The sequence below is a fragment of the Pipra filicauda genome, unplaced genomic scaffold (genome assembly GCF_003945595.2).
Source record: "Pipra filicauda isolate LSUMZ 115617 unplaced genomic scaffold, ASM394559v2 scaffold44_size3831614_pilon, whole genome shotgun sequence".
Lineage (NCBI taxonomy): Eukaryota > Metazoa > Chordata > Aves > Passeriformes > Pipridae > Pipra > Pipra filicauda.
The window spans coordinates 3,233,923-3,261,150 of NW_024104587.1; the positions used below are offsets into that span (position 1 = coordinate 3,233,923).

General features: G+C 38.8%; 1 long non-coding RNA gene across 1 annotated transcript; it reads left to right on the forward strand.

The window, feature by feature from the left end:
* Positions 1 to 4,999: 4,999 nt before the first annotated feature.
* On the forward strand, positions 5,000 to 26,728 carry LOC113987309. Its single transcript, XR_003540489.2, has 6 exons — positions 5,000 to 5,282; positions 7,250 to 7,853; positions 13,890 to 14,004; positions 14,736 to 14,805; positions 25,317 to 25,423; positions 26,660 to 26,728. It is a non-coding gene; the product is annotated as an uncharacterized LOC113987309 (long non-coding RNA).
* The last annotated feature ends 500 nt before the right edge of the window (positions 26,729 to 27,228 follow it).

Genomic DNA, 27,228 nt, shown 5'->3' on the forward strand with positions numbered 1-27,228 from the left:
CACAGATCATCCTGAAGTTTGGACAACAGAAATGTTACACAACTGTGGCTTTTCCATGTCAGGAACACACATCAATTCCTTTATATTGCTTTACTTTGAATGCTAAGTTTTGTGAATTAGGTTTGGGCCTTCATCCAAGAGACTCCAGGTCAAATCTGTCTTTGCTATGGCTTGATTTACTTCATTTTGCATGCACTAGAGAAAGTTTAAACCCCAGGTGGCGAAGTACTAAAGTATGAAACGCTGAAACAGAATCTGGTATGAGGAAAATAAATGGATGTTCTGCTGCCCTTTGCTCAGTGGGACTTTCTAGTGAAGGTAAGAAGCCATAGTTTAGCTCAATCTGCATGATAAATCACGTGTGTTTGATGAACATGCTACTTTTAATTGTATGTCTTACAGTGTTAGTAAGTTATCTTACACGGACAGGTAGTGGCTGCCAAGTGGAGTTGGTTTCTTGGAAGGAGAACAAAAGACGAATAAGAAGAAATGAAAACAAAGTTTACCTGCTTTCTAATTTTTTTCAGTAACAGTAACGTGCTGGATGTTTTCCAAACATACAGAAAGCACAGTTGTGTCCACATGAGTTCAGAACACCCAGACAATGAGCTGGGGAGAGAAGTAAAATAATACTAAAGGTACAACGTGACAGCCAGAAGTCTGAGATAGGGTATTTTAGACACATTAGTGTTTGTCACATTAGTGAGCAGGAAAAAGAAGTCCAGTGAATGAGCAATAGTGATTCTCTGATGTAGTAAATAGAAGGGAGAGAAAGGAAATGAAAGGGAAAAAGAAAGGAGAGGAAAGGGAGAGGGAGAGGGAGAGGGAGAGGGAGAGGGAGAGGAGAGAGGAGAGGAGAGGAGAGGGAGAGGGGAGAGGGAGAGGGGAGAAGGGAGAGGGAGAGGGAGAGGGAGAGGAGAGGAGAGGAGAGGAGAGGAGAATTTTAGGTATATTATATGTATGTATATACCTATTTTCTTGCATTTACAGATTACTTACATAGTCTGTGTTCAGGTGATACAACAGATAGGGAGCTTTGAAGTAATACAGACTTGTAGAAAGACTGTCTGATAGAGGTAAATGGGAAAAGGTGGAAAGGCATAAGGCATAAGACCTTATTCTCCAGGCCTCATCTGGTGTCTCATTTGCTGCTTCTAACACCACCGAAAGACCTCTGAGCACCATTATGCTGTTATTAATAATGGCTGTGTCATGATTTCTGCTCAGCAGTAACAGCCTTAGGCAGTGCCTGCTCAGTGATCTGTGTGCAGTCACTCTCCACCTCCCGGGATGCCAACAACAGGACGTTCTCAGCTCCTCTTGTAGCACTTCTTGTTTCATTTGTTCCCTTGTCCACACCTCTGATCACTCGCACCAAGGTCTTCTCTTATCCTGATATTGAAGTTCTTGAATTTATTTCCATGCTGTTGCCTTTCCCCCCGGGCTCTTTCTTCAGCAGGACCAGTGTATGTTGTGGGCAGACATCAAACTTCATAAAGAGAGATCAGAACTGCACCACAACCTGATGTCTTTGTAGCAGGAAAGACATGGTTGTGGTTAGACAAAAATGTGCAGTGGCAGGTCTTGGGCAGGGATGAGGTAAATGGACCCCCTGTGTGCCCAACAAAACCTGTGGCTTGCCCTGCAACCCAGAGGACTCATTTCTAGTGAAAAATTAATAGTTTTCCGAAATAAAATTCCTTTCTGTAATATAATATGTGATGTTATGAATAAAACAAGAAAGACAAAAACTTTGTCAAAATAAGCTGTAGAAATTTTCAGGAACTTTTCCTAATTGCTGCAGTGATTTAATTTATTGAAGAGGAATGTGGGTTTTTGAGCGATCAAAGCCAACTTTCAACAATACCAAATAGGATGGAAAGGTGGATATCAGTCAGTAATTAGTAGCAACATTTTCTGTGTGTGACAGTTTCCTGAGGAAAATCCAGAGTGTTTTTCCTCAGTGTTTGATTGTTAGGTGGTGCACCGATGAGCAGAGGAATGAATGAAGCACTTCTCATTGCTTTTTTGTCAGTTAGGAACAGCAGTTGCAGAAGAGAATACTCATTTCTTTTACCATATTTATCACCTTAGTATCCAAGTACCCTCCAGTAGTACATTAAGCATGACTAACATCTGTTCTGTGTTTGTTTTCTCACCTCCTCTCCAAAGGGAATGTATATAAAGTGAACTGTTCTGGTTTGTTTTGATATATATGTTACACTGCTAAATGTTTATGTCAGAAGACTAAGTCAAAAAAATCCTTTCTGAACTTAGAGCACTGGCTCTGTATAAAGCTATCTCTGAGTCATGGGGTTGTTTTCTTGTTCATGCACTCAGAATGGCCAGAGGCAGTTATGCCGGGTATTCAGTTGGACTTTTTACAGGGGAAATAGTGGTGAAGAGAAAAATGTTTTTATTATTTCAAAAATGAAGTATGATAACTTGATCAAAACCACATTTTACACCACTGACATCATGTCTTTCCATCTTCAATGATATAGGTCATCAGTGACCCCAATGATCTATTAAAATGATGTACCTAAGAAAGATATTTGAAAGCCAAATGTATCGGTGGCAATGTGCAACCAATCTGTCAGTGCAGTGGTGATGTAACTTGGCATTATCCCCTATCAATGAGCTCCAGAAACATATCTGGTACTTGAGTCTTTGGGGAAAGATCAATATGGTCAACCCACATATCAGCTAGGAACATTTAGATGAAGCAATAAAGAGAGTAATAGAAAGATATTTTGCACATATGATGAAAAAGGTGGTGCCATTGATCCCTTGGAGAGTATAAAAATGGTCATTGTAGAAATGAGATGCTGAATCAGCCCAAAAGAACTATCACTTACATTAATATTGAATTGTATGAGGATGGGAGTTTTGAATAGCAGTAAAAGGACAGGACAGTTGCATGTTTGTCCTTAAGTAGTAGACTTTGCTGCAAAATGATCAGTTAGGGAGTAGGATTGTTAGACTTGTCTGACAATTGTATTTATGTGTTCAATATTTGTGACAGTTTTTCATCAGAGACTGGGTGTAGAGAGTGTGAGTATGGCTACATTTGTGCAGTTATCCTTCCTGAATTTATCTAGTAATGAGTACCTCTCAAATCAGCCATCCTGTTGGCTGTGGTCCCTCACTGTCCTGTTTCCATAGTTAACACTTTATAAAAAGGTTTTCAGTGTTGCTTGTTCTCAGTATGTATCTATGTATCTTTGTTGTGTTAGATTCTAGCTGACTACCCACCTTAAATCATATAATTAATAATGTTTTATACTGTTGGTAGTCTGTAATTCTAGAAAACAACCTTTTCAGTGTGATGAAGGGAAACTTATTGAACAGGAACACCTCTGTATCCACTCTTTAGGTTAGCAAAGCAATAAATGCTAACCAGCACAGCCACATGTCAGCCTGGGCAGAAACATCCTTCCAGCCTCTACATATTTGGACAGAACTGTCAGTTCTTACTATGGAGTATGGATTGGCAGCATCTCAGCTGTAAAGCACACATTGGGAATCAACATTTGGGGAAGTGTGTGTCTTCTGTGCACAACAGTAAAAATTTTGCAACCCTAACATTTACGCTTAATAAAAGATAATCTCTTCCAACACTGCATAGTAGGAGGAATGCAAATCCTCTCTGGTGTCATACAGCTACAAGCAGAAGAGTTTCCCCACGACTCAGAGAGAAGCCTGCCATATCAATGTCTGCCTAGCAACTGAAAGGTGACACGTGGAGCCTCCTTTTCAACTCATTTCCTCTTGATGAGAGGAAGGGATCCTCCTGCGAGTTATTACCTGAAATAATACCATATGGTAAAATGTAAACAACATCTGCATATTCATGTAATAATTTCATCTGTTTAATTAGTTCCAGCAAAGCAGTTTACCCTCTGAGGCCCTTGCTGTCAGCTCCACGCTCATACATCCATGCCCTGCTGTCGAGCCTGACAGCCGTCTATTGTTCATTCACTGCTTCCACCTCGCCACTTAATGTAAGTGAATCTTCTGAGGGGTGGAAAGCCTGTCCCCATTGATCCAGATGTAAGGGCTGGGGGGAGAGAGAGTAAATATCTGTCAGCCTGGAATATGGATACTAACAGCAAACTTGACAGATCAGGTGGCTTTGTGGTTTTTTTGGGGAGGGAGCGGGGGCAAGTTGACTCTTAGTTTAAGTGCTGATCAGGACTGCAGGCTTGACTTTGTACAGTTGTTCAGCCTTTGCTCTCAGGACAAGGCTATGAGCTTCCAAATCAGGTGAATTCAGCAGTGGAATAGCAGCCCAGCTTTTACAGTCAGCTGTGTTTCGGTGCCAAAGTAATGACAGCATGCCTACTGGTGCAGCAAAACACAGGGCCCTAGAGGGCTGTATGGATTGGCCAAACAGGTTTTCGGAAATGCATGTCAACAAACACTGCTCAGGACAAACTGAGAATGTAAAAGCGTTAAGTCTGACTGGAAAGGTCCCTGGAATATATTTCTAGAGTCTCCTGGCTCATGTAAATAAATTATACTGTGGGTCACATGTAACAATAAGCTGTTCAACTCACCTTTGAAAGGAAACATTTACATTATGGGAATATAAACACTCCATGGTAATATTACACCTAAGTAGATGAAAGTACTGCAGTTCTATGTGGTAAAGTCAATATCATAATAAGGTAATAATAATAATACTTACTACTTATATGGCCTTTTACAGATTTGAGCAAACATTAACAGATTAGTCCTCAGAGCACCCCAAGGGAAATAGGTAAGTAAGAATTATTGCCTTGTTGTAAAAATAATCCGTATCTTATCACATGCCCATCACCATGGTATCTACACAAACAACCCATCTGGCAGACAGGATTCTTTCCTTTGCCTTGTGATGCACTGAGGTGAGATTGCAAGGTGTGAGCTCAGCTAGAGAGATGTATCTTATGCTTTGTTTTAATGATGATCATATCTATATTAGTAATATTATCCTTTTCAGAGGACTTGTGTCCAGTGGTCAGGAAGGACAGATGTCCCAGAGCATTCGGGATCTCTCCTCATGGAAATGGCCAGCCCCACTGTCACTGAACGGCCTGTCAGGGAAGGGAGATGTGTCTGACATATTCAGAGTCCAGATACTAAAAGCAGAGAAAAACTGCAGTGTGCCTGGATACGTATCACTGCACTGGAATAGTTTGTCCTTTTTGTCCTGTGCTCACAAGAGATTCTTCATGTGCATCTCGGATCTTTGGGTCCTTTTTACAGTGCAGTGAACACTTCTGGCATAAGATATAGTGGTAAGTAAGAGGTACTAATGTGTTCATCCGTATATTGAAAAAGGGGTGCTACTTGTTACCTGGAAGTGGTGAGAATAGGTCTTTCCTGCTTACAAAGGGAAAACTGGGAAGACTGGAAACCATCTGCATACTGCCAGCTGGAGTTCTTCAGGTTTCTCTCTTAGCAGTTTAGGACAGTGTTATAATTATTCTTTTAATGCTCTTAATCTGAACCATAAAATAGCAGTTCACAATAGGCAGAAAAACAGGCACCTAAAGGTGAATTACGTTGCCAAAGTCCCCATGACAAGATAACATCAGAAAAGGGTCATAAAACATCCCCCTTGCAGAATTATCCATCGGGATAATTCTAACTTTTGTATCATGTTACCTTTGTTGTGGGCACACAGTACCCTCCTTCAATGAAATTGTAGCTTCCTCCTTAAGACTATTTCATGCAGTCAAAGCAATAAAATGAAATAACCTTCAGATCACAGAACTTGAAAAATATTACCTTTACAAAGCTAATGAGTAACTCTTCTAATTGTTGGCTTGCACATATTTTTAGAATGTTTTCATACACACTGTGGTATAAAAATGAATCTCTGGAAGCTCTTAAAAAACTAATTTGTCATAAATTAAAACAGTAATTTAATAACAACAGTAAAATGACACTGAATTAGTAATGAACTTTGCAAAATAATATTGAATACAAGAAATAATTAATAATGCGTTCATGGCAGGTTCATCAGTCTAATAATGAGAGTTTCTTTTTGCCTGGAAAGAATGAATGCTTATTACCCATGAAATGGGTATGTTGTGCTTCCCCATCCCTATGAATCCACATCGATATGAAAAAAAATTTCAGGTTTGAGAAGTTCTTCTTGTCTTGGTGTCCATTTTATAAGGTTGTGTGCTGAAAAAGACAGGAATTATGAAATGGAAAGTGGATATAATATCAGTTTAATTTGGGTAGTGTTGACTAGCACTAAACTATTCACACTGTTTTAACTACCATTAGTCATGAGTTCATAAGAAATAATTTTATATGATGAGAAACAAAGTAATCTGAATTTGATTTTTAGACTTGCAGACTTCTGACATCCTATGTGACATTATTTCAGTCAACCATTCTGGACTATTTTTTCTCTGACCATAATGTTTTTTCTCTATCTCATTGTCACACTGAAATTATAACTATTCTAGGCAAGTCTATGAAGAAATAAAGCCCTGTACTGAATTTGAAATAATGATCTGTGAGTTATGTATCTCTTAATGTAAAGTACTAGGTAGTCCAGTCATTTATGGGTATTACCTATGATGTTATGAGTTAAATTACAGTGGGACTCTAACATTATGCTACATACCTCATAAATAGTTGTATTATTCCAGTACTAACCTAAAAATCTCTCAAGTCAGTCTAAATTATAGCACAGGTAGTTGTATATTCTTGCACATTTCAACAAAACTATGTTTCATTAATATTCTGGAAAGAAACCCTAAAACTAATGGATCTCATCCTCCTTTCTGCTCTTTTAAGAGCAATAAAATTGTTCTTTGCCATTTTTTTCTCCATTAAATAACTTATGTGAAGCAATTTCAGGGAGGCCTTAAAATGCTTTCTAAATTAGATGAAAGAAAAGTCCATAATTTTTTAAGTCTATAATTGTTACGGTGTTTTTATGCACAGATCCAAAATAGTTTCTAATGGACATTTTAGAGTAGGAAAGATGATGGTGTTTTAGTGAGGCAACATTGCTGACCATGGCAGGGTTAATTTATCAAAATAATTTTAAAAGTAGTCGCTTAAAGAGTGTAGCTTCACAAATTTTGTGTAGCCGGAAGTTTTTTTTAACAGGTTAATTGCAAAACTGAGTGCATCCAGAACACTTTTGGTATTTTTATTTTTAATAAGGAAGTTAAGTTATCTGGGTTATGTTCCCAAAACAGAAGCCTTAATGACCTTTATTCTATATTTCTTTTCATAGATTATTGCGATAAGGAAACCCTCGTGTCGCGACCCACTGGCGTCTGGCTAATCCGATGGTATTCGTCGCCGCATTGTCCGTGATCAATAACTAATTATCAAAGTGGCATTTCTTTTCAAGAGCTCCTTGTTAAAAAATGGCTTTTGGCTGAGAGTGGAGGAAAAAGGTCGCCACTTTGACATCGTTGCGAGTCTTTCAAAATCCAGTGGGCCGTCCGATTGAATTACTGTCCCAAACTAATTGATATAAATTTGAACAGAAGAATGCTTGTTACTACAGAATGTCATAATGATATCCTTGGCAAGAGCATGTCAGTGGGAAAAAAAGGAGAAAAGACCAGCACTAGTCACAAAGCATCTAGACAAGTTGCAGCACAAGACTATTAACAAAATTAACAGCAACAAAATTGTACACCAGTTCCTTCTTCCCAGCCAGTCTGATCAGACGTTGGAGAAAGAAAAGCATTAACATTTCCTTTTGAACCTCGTCCTTTCTTTGAAAACAGGCTTTAAAAATATCTACTGGAAATAATAATTGCAGTGTACAAGGGACTGAAACTTGATGATCAGTTGCAGAAGTCTCATTGACTCTACGGGGATCATGAGTGAGTATCCACTGGAATTCAGCTTTAGTCATAAGGCAGAATTTGGCACATAGTTTCCTTAGGAAAGGCTTTTAGGCAGCCTTAAAAACTGTGCCTTTGAAATATGGTAGCCTTCTCTAAAGAAAGTTGGGCTGTATGAGCCATATGCCAACTGGGAAAAATCCTCCAAACACTTAGGATACAGTAAGAGGAATCACAAAAAATGTGGTGAGAAGGGGAAAAAGATCTTGTAGTATTCATGCCTGAAATTTGATGTGTTGTCTTGCATGTCATTTGGAGATTGTCTGCTCATTGGAAAGCTTGGAAACCTGAATTTTCACTACAAGGCACTGGACTTGTGGAGGTTCTGGCTTTTTGGTTTTTTTTTCAGATCTCCCTGTCTTCTACTCCATGTCCTACATTCAGTCCCTGAGCTGGGAATTGCTAGGGAGTGCAGGAAAAGATTACCCTCTAAAGGGTATGGCGTGCTCTGGAGAAGGGCTGTTGTAGAAGCCTTTTTTGGGGGCATAGCTGGGGTTAACTCAGCTATGGCAGAAATTAATAAGCTGAATCTATTAGTTATCCAGTAATAAATGTTGCCAAGTAGTTGGCCAAAATGTGCCATTTTAGCCACATCCAGAGTAAGTCCTATGATTGCTGAGGAACAGAGGAGAGAAAGACATTTGTACCTAATTGGAAACAGTGGTTTGTGAGCTTTTTAATCCCTGATCTTGAAAGGCTCCAGCTGGGGTCTAGTAATGAATATCTTTCCTGCAAACTTACTGTTCTTCATTTCCTAATGATAAAGCAAAGGTGACTAATGAATTGACACAGGGACTTTCATCTCTGCAGTAGATTTGGAGATTCCAATCAGACTGTATCAATCAGCAAGTTGAAGTTTTTAGTATGTGATGCCTTGTCTGTAGTAGTGTGAAACAAGTAGTCTCTGTGCAAGCCTTATGGACAAACCCCAGCACCACCTCTGTGCAGTATTTTTGGCACAGCTTCAGCATAGGGACTCAGGAACAAATTCACTGGAGAGACCAAACAAATTTTGCTGGTGGCAGTCTCCTTGTTAGGAGTGCCTTGTGGCAGGTAACCATTTTGAAAACAGGTCAGTGATAGGTAAGTTAGATTTCATAGAAGTCTGACAGATTGTTGCTTGTGACAGATTTATTGTTTGGATATGACGACCATCAAGCCACATTTTCCTAGTTTGTCAAGCCACAGAACAAAGTGGGAAACCACAGGGGTCTGAAGATTCAGCTTCACGGTGGTTCTGGTTGCAAAGGGGGAAATCTTTTCCTAACAAAGGATCTAAGGTAGTGAAGTTCACCACGTTCAGTTCCCACTCTGCCTTCCATATATGACTTTATTACTGTCCTCTTATGCTGGGGGCAGGAAATGCCTTGTGATGGCAAATAGCTGAGCCATCTCTGACAGACTTACATCATCACAGAGTCGCTAGGGAACCGTCTTCTTGTCTTCCATGGCTGCTTTAAAGACACTTTGTGAGGCTTTCTTCTTTAGCAGACCAGAGATTTCAGACTGAAAGCCTGTCGGGCGGGTCAACCAGTGTCTAGGTCAACCAGTCTTGCCCCTTAATTATTCCCTCTGGCATCACATTCACAGGGTGATGGAAGTAGAGGCTAAATATAGGCCCTCTATATATAGGCTCTCTATATACTTGGAATATATGAAGCCACGTCTGTACTGTTATTATTGGAATATACGTTTGCATCATTGCATAATCCAGAGGAGGAGTTGTAATGTGTGTAATAAAACTGAAAAAAGACTCCTACATATTTGTCAACTGGTTTCAGGTCCAACTGAAATTGTGACACTATCAGGGCTGGCTTATGATGTCATTAAGCATTTTAGAATTTATAACAATATAAATATCTAACAGGTAAGAGTAATTGCTCTGAAAGAATACAATTTCTGAGACTGATTTGATGTTGAATGGCTTCCTTACAAAAATTAGTGTCATACAAAAATCAATGTAGTCCCTACTGAACAGATTTAAAATTTGTTAGTTGATCTAAAAATCTGCTTCTAAATGAGAAATCATTATTCATTGGGGTATTTTTAATATAGTTAGACGTAGATCAGCATGTAGCCAAAAGTTAATATTTTGGAGAAAAGATAAACATCCAAATAGAATTTACAGATGCTAATTTGTAAATAACAATGAAAATGGGTTAGTTATATAGTTTTGTAGAGATTGCATTGTATTATTGCAGCGAAATGTAAATGCTGGTTCATGCATCTGGGAACAGGAATGTAAATTACATTTATTAGCTTGGAGAAAGGAGAACTGGGAGAAAAGACTAATACTCATGATAGTTGTAATTGAACAGAAGAATTAGTACAGGAGGTTCTTGGATGTACAAGAAAGGCACCATTGAAAAAGAGTTAAGTCGCTTAAAAACCAAAACACAACAAAGGCATTTAAGAGAATTCTGAGGAGAGAGACAGGAATTATTTGAGATATTGAAAATACATTTCCTATTGGGAAACTTGGAGAGTTTACTTAGTCTGCCCTATGGAAGCCTAGAAGCTTGTTCACTCCTGGTCTGCAAGACATTTCTAATAGCTGACAGAAAGGTTTTCCTGTAGCTTAAATCCTAAGATGATTAGAGCTATTAGAAGTTAAAAGAGAAAAGTTCAAATTTGAAATAAGGCAATACTTTCAATTTTTGATTGCTTACTGCAACACTATTAAGAGAAATGTGACAAAATATTCATGAACCATTTGAAATTTCCTTTATCCCTGATTCCATTCTCTCTTACTAGTCACTGGTAATGTCTTAGGTAGTTGACTGACATTCTTTATTAATTTCGTAAGCTCTTCTACAAAAGTAAATAGGTACCTGAATTTTAATTATGTAGTAAAATGTGTAATTTTGAATCCAGCTAATTGTCCCAAAGTACTTAGTTTATAAATAGCTCTGAATATCTCACACTTACTGCTTCCATTTACCACTTACTTCCTCTGTTTCTCTTCTTGCTGTTTCGAGCACAGCACCAGAGCAAGGGGCCATATGTAGCTAGATCAAAGCAGGAGCCTGCCCAGAAAGGAGTTGTGACTCATGAATCATAACTAATCCCTTGATTACCCTCAGATGGCACATTTTATTTCCTTTCTTGTATCTGGCCAGCTGTTGCTCCTACTGCTGATCCTGCTGGTATTTTACTGCTTTTATTGGCACTGCTGATGTCTTTTGGTAGTCATGTAGGAACTGAAACAGGGATCCAGGAGAGTAGTTGTGCTCCACCCAGAGCGTTGATGGCTGAGTAGCTGCGGTGGAATTGGCAGGAATGTTTCCTTTCTTCCTCTCCACAACTCTTAAATAGGCCTTGAAGTTTTATTGTGGCAGTTATCTCTTTAATATCTGAACAGCTCCCAGGTTAACTGAGTGATGAGCGGGAATCTTATGGATGCTGGATGTTGGCTCCTGCTTAGGAGTCTGTGCTGGTGAAGGTAGAGAAACAGAGCTCAGCAGCCGAAATCTTCAGCAGCATTATGGTAGGAAAGACTTCTGAGTACTTCCAAATTCATGTTAACGTTGGTTTAAAATTATTTACAAACAATTAATTTGTCTGTGTACATGTATACTATCTATTTAAAGCTGTAATTTCCCTTTCTTTTCCAGTCCATAGCTGTGGTATCATGAGTAGTAAACCTGGCTTAAATTTATTATTTTCAATTTTAATACAGTGTTTGAAGAAAAATTGGCAACAAAACAGGCCCAGAAAAATAGTTTAAAGTAGTTATATATGCAAACAGCCACCCAGCTATAGCTGGCTTAATCTGAAAATCTGTGAGGAAAAATAACTATAGAAGTTGCTAATATTATGCACTCAAAAAAAGAATGGAGCTAGAACTAGCCATCTTTGTAAAACATGGAACAACAATCTTGCAGATATTTCTGTACTACACACAGACACATACAGCTAAGTTGGTATTCCATTTTTTTTTATCAAGCAGCAAACCAGCTAAGAAAGCCCAGCACTTCATTTATGGACATTATTGATCTAAAACTTGTTTTTCCACCTAAGCCAAAGTGACAAAAACTTCTCTAAAGTGAAACAAGTTCAAGCACTCTCAGCCTGTTTCCCATTAAACATCACAAGAACATTGCAATTTGACATTTATCTGGCAGCCTTAAATGTGAAAGACCAGTGTAGCTGGTACACAGAGAATGGAAAGGCCTCTTTGGCATCACTAGGGATGCTTTTACCAGGTTAGGGTCAGGTGGGATGACAGCAGAGTGGAAGGAGGTAGTCTCACTTCACTGCAGACTTGAACTATATTTGACCTCCAGGGTACCAGTGACTTAGTTGGAAATTGCAAGAACGCTGAGCTGCCCTTTATAGAATTATAATTCCTTGCCATTCAAACAAAAAAAAAAGCTAATTAAGTATCCCTTATCTGATGTAACCCTCATCCAAACAGAACCAGGGATCATCCTGTTGCCATTCTTAGAAAATGTAGCTGTCGGAAACAATGGTGTTGGTGGCTGCTATTTGAATGTAGACCTTAAAGAATCATGATTCCAAACTTCTTGGTGCCCTTTCCCTATCAATCAAAAAGAATCGTATGAAATAATTATTAGGCTACATAATTATTTTACAAAATAGAAGGTGTTTTTACTGCACATTTCCATTTTAGTACCAGTCATTACTTCCCTGAATACTAATAACAGCGTTAAGCATTAATAGCATGTTTTAAGGTAAAGGGTCAATAGTCTAAGACCTATGAAAGAACTCTGAGCATTTGCAATGTAAAAGAAACCTTTCACGGAAAAGTGTTAAATAATAAATGTATTTCTGGAGGAAATGTTATATTGTGCTCCATTTGGAGAGAAATGACAATTTATAGGACATCACTCAGCTGCCTCTGTATAAAATATCTTTAATAATGCTGTGGCTTCACACTTAATACAGAAGTTCACAGAAAGCTTACAGCTCTTTGAAGAGGTCAGTATTATACTCAGTGAGGGGAAACTGAGGCACGTGATGACTCAGTGCACCAGTAAAAGCACAGGGATCTGAACTGGTGACTCAGTCCTCTGAGTGCAAGAAAATGGTGCCTTTTCTGTATTTCCAACTAGTAAGCCATCTTCTAATAGTTCTTTTAAAAGTATAATACGCACACAGGGGATGGTGAACTTATTCAGGAAAGGTAAAGGTACTTGAAACTTTTTTTTTCAAGCTGGTTTAAGCTGCACAATTTGAGGAGTGTGGAGGGAAGAGTTAGAAATACTTGGTATCGATTTGAATTTCTTTGTTATGCCTTCATATGTGTATTGACAGACAACCAGAGGAACTGAAGCCTCAAGAAAGGGGCAACTCAAGTCCAAAATCTCCTTGCCCTATTGAAGTCAGTGAACAGACTCTTCATCAAGCAATCATCTCCTTTCTGTGGCATTATAAGCACCCCAGTTTCTTCCTTTTCAGGTTTACTCTGGTTGTTTTAAAGGAATAAATGGGGTGTGAATATTTAAGATCCCAATAAGCTATCATTTTTCTTCATTAACTTTTTCTCTTCGTGTCCTGCAGGTATTCCCCTCTGAGAAGATGGAAATACCTGTGGCCACTTTGGATTCATAATCCTGAAGCATTTTTTAAAACTAAATATCCAAGCCCTATCTTACAAACACTAGTAAGGATTCACTCATATGAGCAGACTGAAGGAAGAACCACAACTTCTTATTTGTTATTATTAATATTATTATTAATATTATTCTTATTTACGGATCTGTGAATAGTGGCTGAGGAAATGGGTACTGTGAGTTCAGTGGTAGGGGATCCAGATGAGCCAGAGAGGTAATAATGAGGTGGTTGTCATGTGGATGCCCAATACTGAGAACGCTCCCTTCAAAAAGGGAAAATATCTTAAGCTTAGATTTTCACTTGAAAAAATGATTATTTATTTAATGAAAGCTCTATGTAAAGCATGTCCTATCTGAATCTCAAATCTGTGCCCAAATCTGAGTTTCCCAAGTTTCTATGTCTTTTTAATGCCTAACCAATCAAAACATACCTTTGCAGAACACATGAAACCAATGAATACTCCTCCAGCGGAGCAAATTCTTTTCCCAGCAGCCACAATGAATAAACAAGTTTCAAGTGACATCGAGACTACTTGGGATTCTTTCTGATTCAGGTTAGTCCTACAGGTCTGCTCATGTTTTCCTTGAGCTCCCACGTGAGTCAAGTATTACCTGCCACCAGTTGTCAGCAGATTGCCAAAAGTTACTCTCTCCCATTGTTGAATGGAGTTGAGTTGCTTTCTGGGAAGAAGCTCCAACAGCAAATATGACACAGAGTCTGAGTGGAAGGTTGTGTCTCTCAAAGTTGTCCTGTGTTCCACTGCCATGGAGTTTTTTGGTGCATCCATAACCAGAACTTATGAAACAGTGCTAGTAAGATAATAGAGCTTGTGCCTGTTCTTCTGGTCATTAACAACAATTATTTTATAATGCTATAGAATACATATCTGACTGTTAAAGAGTTAAAGAAAAAAATGAATCCTGTAAAAAATCAGGCCATCGTATAATGCCTCCTCATTGCTATAATGATATCAGTTGCAACAAGTCCAATGGCTGACCTCATTACAAGGGTTTAATTGCATTGTTACACAGTTTCACTTCTTCTCTCTGGCCTCTTTCTCTTTATGACAGCTTTAGAAAGGAATTTCAGCTTGAGGTCAAAGGAAATTAATTACTGCTTTCTTAATCTGTGCTCATCTACATTTAGAAAACTTGGGGCTTTTCACTAACATATTTGTGTCTCATTTCTGTGTAGACCCAAAGTTATAAGACTCTTGTCCTTTGTCAAAGTGCATAAATAGCCTTTTTCATATCTGAGGCCAGATTTTTTTCATGTCATTTACAGTTGTGCACATATGGACTGATGCCAGTGGAACCAATGGAATGTCTCTGGATATACATTCACTGTAACTGAGGTAAGGCACTTGCAATGTATCTTTAATTCAGATTAAAGATTTATGGCAGATGCCAGGTGTTAAAAAACCCAGTAACATCAAAACCAACCCAAGAAGAAAGGAAAATCCAACCAAATAAGAAGTTCACACTTAGGATAAAAGTCAGAAAGATGATCTCCAAAATGAAGTAGATACTTATGTAGAGAGAAAGATGAAAAAATATGTCTCTTTGACAACAGATTTTGCCTGCTACCTACCTCGTATTTTCACTAAATACATCATTGCTTAGTTAAGGAGTATCCAGCTTATGTTTCAAAGCACTTGCAATCCAGATAACACAGTGTTGGCATCAGAACAGTGAGGAAGGTGACAGAGACACCATAACAATAATTCTTGGTTGGAAGGCAAAAGCATGTGCAAAACGTGCTTAAATGCTTTTATAGCATGAAATATAAAATGAAAACTCATAAATTAGGGCCCCAGTCCTAGTCATTAGGTCTTTTGAATTGATCCCTGCCTCTTCCACGAATGCTGACTGGTTTCAAGAAGAACCAGACTTCTCCCAAAGAAGAAAACAACGTTGTTAGTTTGCTTCTTGAGGGAAAAAGTTTGGAAGGGAAATTACAATGAGACATGTCTCTGGGATGACTTGACAAATTAATGTGAGAGGATATGCCATGCACCAAGGAAAATCTGAACAAGTATTACCACCATGCAACCATGATCTTGTAGTTTATAAGAAATTGTTATGTGCTAGGCATGTGTAAAACTACAATACAAGAAACACAGTTTTCTGCAGAAAATATACATGTATTTCTTACATGTACTTTGTGATTCTGATTTATAGCCATGGAAACGTTGACAGAGATGAAAAATTGCTAAGTTTTGAGCCCTCTGACATAGAACATTTAGTTTCACAAATCTATTCACTATCCTTTGATCAGCTTTGCCACCCACTGAAATTCCTGCTACCAGAACTGTGTGCTTTTTAGTTTATTAGTTGCTGCTTCAATCTCCCCTTTCAAGCAGTAAGATTTGCAATAACAAAACTGCAGCTGCAAAGCAAAGTCAGTTTGTTGAATTTTACCCTTCATCTATCTTGACTGAAATTCAACTCAGTTATAAACATCTGCAGGAGGAGCAAGGTTTCATGTAAGTCACTGGTAAGCTCTTAACATGGGACCTGCTTGACATAGGGTGAGGTTCATTCTCATGATTGCCCAGTTTTTAAAACAGCCTTTGTAAACTTTGTAGTGTTGCCAGAAAGCTTTATGGGGTGGAAGTTGAAAATTTCAAGCCAACCATCCGCAGCCACATGTATGATTGTGTTATCCTCAATGCTGGTTGGAGCAGTGTGACAGGAGCCAGGACGTGTTGGGAAACAGGGTGAGTTTGAACCTACCCATAGTACTCTAGACCTCCCTCCAGGCCTACACCTTATTTCAGATTTTTCTGTAATAGTTGTGCTTCTAAGGCAAGCTTGGACTTAAGCATGAGTTTTGACCTAAACAGAAGAAACAATCAGTGTATAGATGTAAAGTTCACCAAGACCAAGTAGCTATGCTGAAAAGAGGTCCTGAACAAGCTTAAATTCTCTACAGTCATTAAGAGGTGTAATACTACAGGTGGAATGTGTTTGAACTAAACTGAGTACCTTGGATAACAATAGTAGTGAAGTAACAGTAACTTCAGTATGCAGTAGCTACTCAGGTGAACAGTCAAGGTTTCATGGGCTTGTACTCAGTCTTTCGTAAAGTATCCATTGAGAGTACGCTGGTGTTGATACTCCAGGAACTTAGATCAAAGGTAGCTCTAATCATGCTCTAATCATATTTTTAATTTTTTAAGAGACCTCCCCTTGGAGGGCCTGGACCAAGTCACTGTGTAGTGGTGTTATCTGAACTATTTCACTCATTGGCACCGGAGTTTAGTGCATTAATCGTCTAAGAACAGTCACAGAACTATTTAGATTGGAAATGACCTTCAAGATAACCAAGTCCAGCTGTTGACCCAACACTTCCAAGTCCACTACATCTACATGTCAACTGGGACCTCCTCAGTTAGCCAGGACTGCTGGTAAATGATGGAAAGTGGCTCGGTGAGCGCTTCCACCAGCTTCCTGGTACCCTTGGGTGGATCCCATCCAGACTCACAGACCTGTGTGTCCCAGTGGTGTAGCAGGTGACTGATCATTTCTCCTTGGATTACAGGGGGCTCATTCTACTCCCTGTCCCAGTCATCCAGCTCAAGGCACTGGGTACACAGAGAACATCTGATCTTACTCTTAAAAGACTAAGGCAAAGAAGTCATAAAGTACCTCAGTCTTCTCCTAATCCTTTGTTGCTACGTTTTTCCCCTGCATCTGCTAAAGGATGAAGATTCTCTTTAGCCCTCTTTTTGTTGCCAGTGTATTTATAGAAGTATTTTTAAATTGTCTTTTACAGCAATAGTGAGACTAAGTTCTCACTGGGCTTTGGTCCTTCTAATTTTCCCTCTGTAAAACCTCACGACATCCTTGAATGTCACATCAAGGTGTGAACGGATTAAGTTGAAAGGCCCAGTTAACACAGACATGGCACTGGTGACAGAATTAAGTGCTAATGATATATAACAAAATACTATTACATGAAATAGGATCTTTTTCATCCAGCTTTTTGATTCTGTCTGATAGAACTAGTAGAACAAAATGAAAAACTATTCATCAATCAGAAGTCTGTCTGGGTCAGGCACTTTGGTCAAGCAATGTGAGTAATTCCACCTACCTGCACTATAATTTATTGCAAAATTAATGCCATAACATGCTAAGCCATTGTTTGATAAAGGTAATTCTTAACCTCAGGAAAAAAAGCAAAATTTGTTTCTGTCTTTCTCTCTCTCTTTTTTTTTTTTCCCATCCTGACAAGATGAAACCATTATACTAAGGGGGGATTTCATGATGGTTCACTTCTAATGCTTGAAAAAAGGACCTTGAGCAGGGTTTGATTGACTTTCTAAATCACTGACTAAGCCAAGTTACACTAAAAAAGGGGACAAAAAATCACAAGGTATTAATTTTTTTTAAAGTTTACCTGCTTCATTACAACAGAATGAAATCAAGTCTTAGTGGGAAGAATAAGTTTTAATATATGTTACTTTCTATTAGAGTTTTCAGGACAGCTTATTCTTAACCAGACTAAAATACAATAATTCACCAATTCAAAGTCTTAATTGCACTGTTATGAGGTAGGGAGACTAATGGCATATTCTTATTTTTAAAATGTGTAAAATTATAGTTTGTTATAAAACAGGTCACTTATGTCTGGTATTTGATTGGCCTTGATTGCTTCAGAAAATTAAATTGTTACATTAGCTGTGAAGTAATTTGTAGTTTCTAAAGGTGTTCTAAGGTTTTCATTAAGTATCATACAGACATACAGGAGGGACCAGAAACTGAGTGGAAATTTAAAAATGACTCAGCGTGTCCAGAATTCATAGCAGACCTTCACAACCCTCTCTTGTGAACCTTATTATATCCATTTCTCAGTGGGAGAAGCCGAGCTGCACAGAAAGGGTCTTTCCTTTCCTAGAGACTCGTAGATATTCTTCCAGCTGCACCTTTTATTTATTCCTTCCAACATGCTGTTCTGGTGCTTGGTGTGTTCTGCCATGCAATGTGAAGAGGAGCAAAATCTTGTAAAACTCTAGGGAGCGAGAAAGGAAAGAGCATCTCTCACCTATCCGTTGCTCTCTCTCTTGGTGTGCCTCATGAATAGTTTGAAAGATGTTGAAACAGATGAGATTATTTACCTGCTCTCTATTCCACCACTTCATTCCTCCATCTCTTTTTCATAGACACAGCGAAACCGATACAGCAGTTGAAGGTGAGATAACAGGAGGAGGTAGAGTTGTTTGTTGCAGAGGATTTACCCATGTTGTGTTACTGTTTCTTTGGGATTGCCTGAATGAGAATAGATTTAGGAGATAGGAGTCTCTGACTGGAATGAATCTGAATAGGAAGCAAAAAAACAAGGAGCAAGTGCTGTAACTGCAAAGCAGCTCCAGATGTGTTGCTGCACATCGAGGATTTCAGATTTTTTTCCCTTATGGGTCTATTTACTCTGTAAGGTATTCAGACACTATGGTAAAATAGAACTCTTATTTTGGTTTTCTCATTTATGTAAACTGATTTTAGGAGAAAAAGAGGGACACTGCAGACCAGGAGCTGTAATTGCCAGATGACTTTCCAGGATAAAAGGCAAAAAAATGGATGATAACATGAAACTAATCAACTAGAAAATAATTTGTGATAGTTTTGCATTTCAATGCAGGTGAGGCAACCATACACAGTAGTGATGTGGTTTATGTCTAGAACAATATCTTAATAAAAAAATATAAAATGGAAAAAATATTGCAAGGATATTGTCATTGACAAGTCTTTCTTTCTAGTATTGTTTCTCTTGAAACTTACATTCAGGGGTTGCAGACTGTAATATCTGGTGACCTGCATAAACTTGTATAGCAGCTACTGTAGTGGTGTGATTCTATTATCTAGACTTCACATCTTACCTGCTGGGAACTTCCAAGAAATGATGTTATAGTACAAGTAATCCAGTTTTTCTTTTTGTTGTGGCTTTCCCATAAATGTGATTGTGGAGATCTTCAAGCGCACAATCTCCACCTGTGCGTGTGTATACGTGGAATTGCACCTGAAATTGGGTACCTGCAAACACCTGCAGAACTAAGAATAGTCTTCATTTTATCTAACTAAGCCTTTATATCATCTAACACCCACATGCTGACCACCCTAAAAGTTTGCTGCCACAAAGCTCATCTGGAACTGTTTAAGAAGACACGAGCACAAGAATTTGATTTGCATCCCTGAACTTTGCAGAGTCCGAACAGAACTTTCAGCAACTGTATCTTAATAACTTTGTATGGTTAATACATTTCAGTGATTTAAAGGGCATGAGTGACACTCACCAGTTTTTGTCAGTGCAGTATCATGGCACAGATCTTGCTGGTTTTTGTTGGTGGAGTATCCTGGTGTGGACCTCACCAATCTCTGTCACTATGTTATTATGGTATAGTTTGTTTGTTGGTATAGAATTGTGGTACAGCCCCCACCAGTTTCTATTGGTATTGTATTCTGGACAAGATCTCACCAGGTTTTGTTGGTATAACATCATGATGCAGGTTTTGTGCAGTTGCCCAGTGGAGCACTGGTTGAAAGTCCTCCCGAAATTTCCTGGGGTGGTTTAGGAAAGATGTAAAATACACCCTCTGCTGCCCCCAGCAGGCAGGGACAAGTACAGGTGTTAGGAACCCCTCTTGGATGTGTACGTTGAGTGCCATTTCCAGCGCTTAAGAGAAGTTTGGTCTTTCACAAGAGCTTTCACCCATGCAGTGCCCATTGCAGAGGAAGCTTCTTGCTTTTAGGTAATGCCCATTTCATCTGTTGTAAAGACACACATGAAAAAAGGGCTGGCATTAGCCACATAGCCATAAAAGCCTAGCAACCAAGAGTATTATCTTTATTCACAAGAAGTATAGCACTTTTAAGGTTCAGAAACGTATATAAAAATTGGGTTCTGAAATGGTCATTTTTCCCCTCTGCTATGCCATTATAGCGATCAGCCAAGCTTCTGCAAGGTAAATACTTTTGGAAAATAAGTGGAAATTTGCTGCAAATCAGTCCCTTTTGTGCATGGCCACAGGAGCATGTTGAAATGTTTGGACACTAATACCCATTCATTTTCTTGGCTCCATAAATAAAAGCCGCCAGCTATGTGGCGGCCGTGAAATGGTATTCTTCAGGACCCAGCAGGAAGCCCCATCCTTATTACCACTGCAGGGGGCAGGACAGGCCCAAAATAGCAAGACAACTAAATCAAGACATTTTCAATGTCTAACAAAATGACTGTGGTTTAGAGAGAAGCAAAAGGTTGGAAAAAATTGGACGGCTTTTATACTTAGCATAATACCTTTGTTAAAAGAGTTCAGATAAGAAAATCAGATCTTAAAAAAAAAATAATAAAAGGCGTAAGCATATTTCTGAATATCATTTAAAATATATGAAGATCTTATGGAATCATAGACAGAGCACAGTGCTCTCTGAAAGGACATCCTGCTCAAGTCATATTTTCCAAGTGGTAGCCCATGCTTCATAGTAAATAAGGTCTTCTGGCAATATCGTAGTGTTTCGATGGAGCCAAAAGGTTTGAAAAGAGATATTGGAAATTTGTCAGTAAAATTTGAAATCTTTTTTGGTCCACAAAAATTACAGACAATAACTATAAGGAGAAAAGGTTTTGGACTAAACCCTTGGTTTTTTTCTACAGGTTTATTTAATTTTTATGGGTTTCCTACAGCAGGCAATATGATTCTAGATTTTGTAATAAAAACATACTGAAGTCCTTCAGTCAAAATAAATATGTTAGTGTAACTTGCTGTTTTACATAGCTGAACTGTGCTTAAAGTAGTTTTAAAAACTGAGCTTCAGGTAAATGGGATATTTTAAGTGTATAAAGAACAATTCAGGGGATAGATACCATCTTGCTTAAGATAATGAAAGATCAGACTGTTGAGGTTTTAATGAATTCACAGTACACTGGTGTTTGCCAAAATCAGTGTGCCATTCTCGCCACTAAAATACATATGGAGGAGATGTTAGTTTTATTTTAATTTTATTCATTTGTGATTCTGATTATAAATTTGCTTAAACTAAATTGAAGTAAGGATATGCCTTACACATTCACATTTCCATGAAGTATATATATATGTATATATATATATATGTGGGCATATATCTATAAATTTGTACTTACACACACAAGTTGCCACACAGTTTTAGGAATTGAAACAGTTGGAATGTCTTGTTACAGAAGGAAATATTCAGCTTTAGTTTCAAGAAAAAATAACCATTTTACCTTAACATTAAATTTACTTGCACTGCAAAGGAGAAATTACTAAGGTGCAAAATGTCAGAGAAAAATGAATTCAGTGTATTACTGAGTATTGCCTTGTAGACAGGCAAGGGTTTTTGATAATAAAAATAAAGCTGAAAATGAAAAGGGGGAACCACAGTGCCGGTTCAGTGATGTTTCAGTCTTCCCTGGGACTTGAGACTACCATCAGGCTCAAACTCCCTGGCCATTCCAACTTTTTAATGTTGGCTGTCCTAGCTTACTCTGGAGCAAGCCAGATTGTCCAGGGAAGTTTGTATACATGAAAGGAGTGGCTCATATTCGATTCTTTCCTTATAGACATAAGAGAGGGAATGGAATGGCCCAAGAAACTCAAGTCTGAAGAGTAAGGCAACACAGCCATGATCCATGCAAGAAACAGGCTGCATGGTCATGTGCAAAGGATCCAGACCACCTATCATTATGCTTAGACATATAGGATACAGCTCATGCATTCTGAGCTGGCTGATATAAATAAGGCCCCAAAATTAGGAGAAATGAAGTCTATTTATTGGCTGTCTTTTCTGCAGTAATTGAAAGAAGCATTTCAGGGACCATCCTGGTTGTACCTGGTAAAGACATAAGGAGGTTCCAAAGATGTCATTAAGTATGTGAAACGCAGTTCGGTTCATCTCCATCCTGTAAAGATCTCAGTATCATTTTGTTTCACCTCCTGCCTACACGGCACAGGTTTTATAGAAGGGGCAAGTTGTGCATCCAGAGTGGAGGTGACCATAAACATAATCCTCATGCATTCGAGCAAGGGCAGCCTTGAGCTTCCCATTACACCAGTAACTTAAGACACACCTTTGGGGCACTGACGGTGACCCAGATACATAAGGCTGCTTCCTACCCAGCTGTACTGCTCACCTTCCTGACCTCCTACTCTGAAAAATCCAAGGATCGGCCTACAAAGGAAACTGTAGCAAAGGATACATTGGTGTCAGGTCTATCATTATCATAATTGGTGCTACTGAAGTAATTCAGACATTAAGCCTGTAATCTCCTCTGCTGTTTGTATCTGCTTCATTTAAAAGTTACAAGGCCAAAAATTCATTGAAACCAGTGGAGATTCGCCTCTTCACTTATTTCCATTTTGGCCCACTGAGTGCATGAAAAACCTTGCCAAATTCTTTGGAAGCTTGTATTTGCAATATGACTTCCAAAATAATTAACCCTGAAAGCAGGATTTAACAAACTCACGTTTGATACGTGGAAGGAATAATACCTGAAACATCTTTCTTGTGCTCAGCCTTTTATGACTCAGACTTTAATGATTGCAATAAACATTAGCTTACCTAATAAAAACTCTACTATTTCAGAGCTGGCTCACAGTGTGTTAACTGCATCTGGTGTCAACTGGAGCTAATTAATATTTTTATAGGTGTCTTCTCCCCACTGTAGTTTAAACGAAAATATTGTGGGGTGCTTACATCAAAGCTGGAGGCAGTCGAGAGCCGCTGCTTGCTTCCCAGGCTGAACTGATAGCAAGTAGACCAATTTTTATAGGATTGTAAAAGCTGACTGTGGCTGGGGTTCATGCAGAGAAGCACTTTTCCCTGTAGCTCTCACAATTCAGCACTAATGCTCGTGGCTTGTTTGCTGTGAGGTGGCTGGTGAGGTAGACGGAGGGACAGCGGACAGATAAACTGGCAAATAGTTCTGCCTATACTTAGACAAAGCACACAGTGACCCAGACAAACCACACTTTTTTTCTCCTCCTCCTTCTTCTAAAGGCTTTAAAAATGTGCTCTATCAAGCATTTACTTGTGGCACAGATAAGATTTATCTAACAAGACTGGGCTAAAATTAAAAAGAAAGATGAAATAGCACAAGCGGTGCTAATATGTGTTTTGAAGCGTACGAATCGGCCAGTGCAATGTCACAGCCCTGGGCTACATTTGCAAGTGGTCGAGCATCTCCTTTTTAAAAGGTTAACCTACAAAGAGCACACAAGCCCCTCTCTATGAATATGGGCAAACACCCAGGGAGCTCCACAACAATAAGAAAATAATGACATCAACCTGACCATGCTTAAGTACATAACATGCTGAAGGTTCACGGTTGTGTGGCCTGGAACAATAAAGGAAAAATAAAGAAGCCTGCTTGGTAGGCCCCAGCTGTTATTAGCCATGCTGTGAGATCAAGGGAAGGTATGATATGGGCTGCCATTTCAATTGAGACCAGGTTAATCTCTCAATTTGTGGAAAAGAAAAACTAAAAAAAAAATAAAAATAGGGAGAGAGAGAAAGCAGTCTTCACTCCGCAGTGCTACATATGGGAGAAATAACAATATCCCTATTTACATAATCTGTATTTAACCCTTTCCTAATAGAGACTTAATTTCCTAAGAGTCACAAACTGCAGATTTAATTTTCCTGCCCCCCAAAATGAAATATCAAACCTTTGTTAACCATTTCCCATTGGTGCTGCCATCGTTGGTGGCTGACATCCAATGCTGCCAGTGCTTACCCAGGGGGGACTGCTGGTTGCTGCTGGGAGATCAGAAATAGGTGGAAAGAGCAATGGATGCCACTGTTTTTCTGTCACTAATCTGTTTCTAGCACTGGATAAATAATTTAAAATTTGTGCTATAATTAACAGTCATGAAATTTGGCAAATGATACCAAGCTCTTTCACCAATGATCTCAACTAATATATTGAATTTTTCAAGTGAAGTGCTTTATAGGTGTAAATAGTCCTGTTTTGTGTGGCAGTAGTGTGTGAAGACAATGTGGGGACTTGCTCTCCTAACTAGTTTTGTTCTGTACTGATGAAAGCAGTGAGGGGAGTCCAGACTCCTCCAAGGTCGCCTGCCATCCTCCCTTGGGATCCAGGTCAAGGCAGGATTTCCAGCAGGTCCACTGAGGAAAGCTGCTTTCCTGCAGGCTTGGAAAACTGAAATGGAATCTCTTAAAGACTGTAATTTATGAAATAATAGCCTAGAGATACTGTATTATATTATACTTCTTTTTATGTGTAGTTTATGATGTGTAAGCCAGTGTGTGTGCACAGCCCACAAGGCTCCTGTAGACATTAAACTCCTCCTGAGTGCTGTCCTCTGCATCAGCCCTCTGGAGTCAGGGGAGATTACTCCCTCCTCAGGAGTGTCTCAGCATGATCACAGAAGATGAGTTAGGGGAAAAGGGACCCTGCAGTGAAGGCTGAGGCCAAGATGCTGCTGGGGACAGGGAGTAGGCAGGACTCTGGCCCTGAAAACCCAGTGCTTCAGAGGGAGCCAGGGGACTGTGTGCAGCTTGTCAGAATTTTAGAAAGTCACTGAGCTGCTGGTCTGAGAGCAAGCCTGAGGGAATGGACCTACCTTGTCAGGACACAGGAGGCAGGGAGAGAATTTTGCCCAGTTTTTCATTCCTTTTTCTCTGTTCTTTATTTTTTCGGAGTTTTCCTTCATTAGAAAAAGTTCACTGTTCTTGTCTCTGGTTCATGAAAAACTCTCTCTGGTGTTTACAAAGATAGTGCTGAGTTCTTGGGTTTTTTGAAGAGAAAGATGCAGCAGAGTCATCTCAAAGCTCTGCTGACTCAGTATCACAAATACTAAGACTGACTAAAAACTGATGCCTTATTTTCCAGGTATCCCAATGATTTGATCAGTTAAAATAGCTGAATGAAGCTGAACCAGGGCAGGGGACAAATAGGAAAGCTATGGCAAGACAGGAAACGTGTCCCTAAAAATCCAGGTGAGCAGAACAGCCACTGTGCAATCACTTCTCACTGAGTCACTGCTCTATCCTTTGCTGTCATCAAAAGGTTCATCCAACAGTAGTAGCTGTATTTATTATGTTTCTCAGATGCGCACACCTCAGGTTCTTATGACTTTATGTTATAACATTTCCTCATTAGTTTAATGACTTAATCGTCTAAATAAAGGAGGGAATATCAAAATTGGTTCCTGGAGGATACCTGGACAGGGTTAGTTTTATTTTATTAGTGTAACGATCATGCTTGGATATTTTTTATTTTAAAGACTATGCCTTTTAGGAAAACTGTCCAGGTAATATGAAATATATATTATTGCAGAGAAAGAGCTATACTGATAGAGTTGTAAAACTCTTTGCATTTTCTAACATAATATATATTTTTTAATTAATGGTCTGTTACAAAGTGGAGCTTAGCAGCATTTTCCTGAAACATTAACAGTGGCCAACTCCTTTGCATGAAAGTTTTTGGTACAGGTTATTTAGCATATTCATTTTTCCCGAGATCAGGGACCACATTAGAACCTAAAAATCTTTGTACCCTATTCATAGAGAAGTTGCGCTTTGTATATTTTTCTGCTACATTAAATTTTTTTGTGATTAAATACCAAAGTGCAAAGGACTTGAAAGCAGCCATTTGTTTCTATTTCTTTTTTAGTTTTACATGAATTCATTAAAAAGGTATTCCTGAAACTGTAAGGCCAAAGTGGTCAAACAGTGGTTAAAACCAAAATCCTCTCCTTAGGCTCCTGAGTACTCCTTTTTCAGAACTATTCAACCTGTGTCTTAGATCTTCCTTCCCTAGTAAATGTACTTCCCTTGTCTGTGGGCTCAGTAACTCACTTGTTCACTGAATTGACAGAACCAACTTAATCTTTGCCAGATTTATGCAGCACCTTGAGGAAAGACTGTGCTCATATCCATTGAGCTCTGTGTGGTTGGTGGCTACATTCCCTCCAGTGCCCATTGTGTCTGTTCCTCAGTGCTTTAAATTCAACACTTTCAGATTATAATGAAAAACTTCCAGATGTAGAGTTTAAATTTTCATTACATATGTTATCAGCAGGGAACATCACCGATTTCTAGTGCCTGAATGAGTTCTCTGTGTTACCTGTAATGTAAAAACCCCCAGCAATAACAGGGATATCACATCCTAATTAACCACGATGTTCTTGCACAGATAAAAATAAATCTATCACCTACTTCTTCCCTACTTAGTAACTCTTGCAGCAAGAAGATGTGGTCCCAAATAATGCGCCTGAATGTGCTGTCGTGGAAAGATGTGGCGTGGCTTCCTTTACAACATAAGGAGTCGGTTCTGGATCTTTATTATAAACTTATTTAGATTCATTAGAAAACATTTCTGTTGTTTTGTTGCCAAATAGTTCCTAGCACACACTAAATCATGTCTTATTTTATTCACACTGCACTTCACAGCAGTGCAGCCAGGTGTTAAATAATAGTAGAGTTACATCAGACAGCTTGGCCGTTCAGTTGGGAGAAGCATCCAAAAGTTCAGATACTTATCTGGAATCCTCCCAAAGGGTGATGGTCTGGAAACTGAGCTAAAAAAATATCACTAGAAGAGCTGCTTTGCAGAGCCATCCCCTTTTTCTGTTTGTAAGGTACCTTAAGGTACAGAGGTTTGAATACCTTAAAATAATTACATAATGTGTTATTTAATAAAAGGTACATGTGAAGCCAAAGATTCTAGACTTGCTGACTTTTGATACTGTTTAGTGTTTCCTGTTCCCATTAGAATCAGTAGTACCGAGAGGAAAATAATC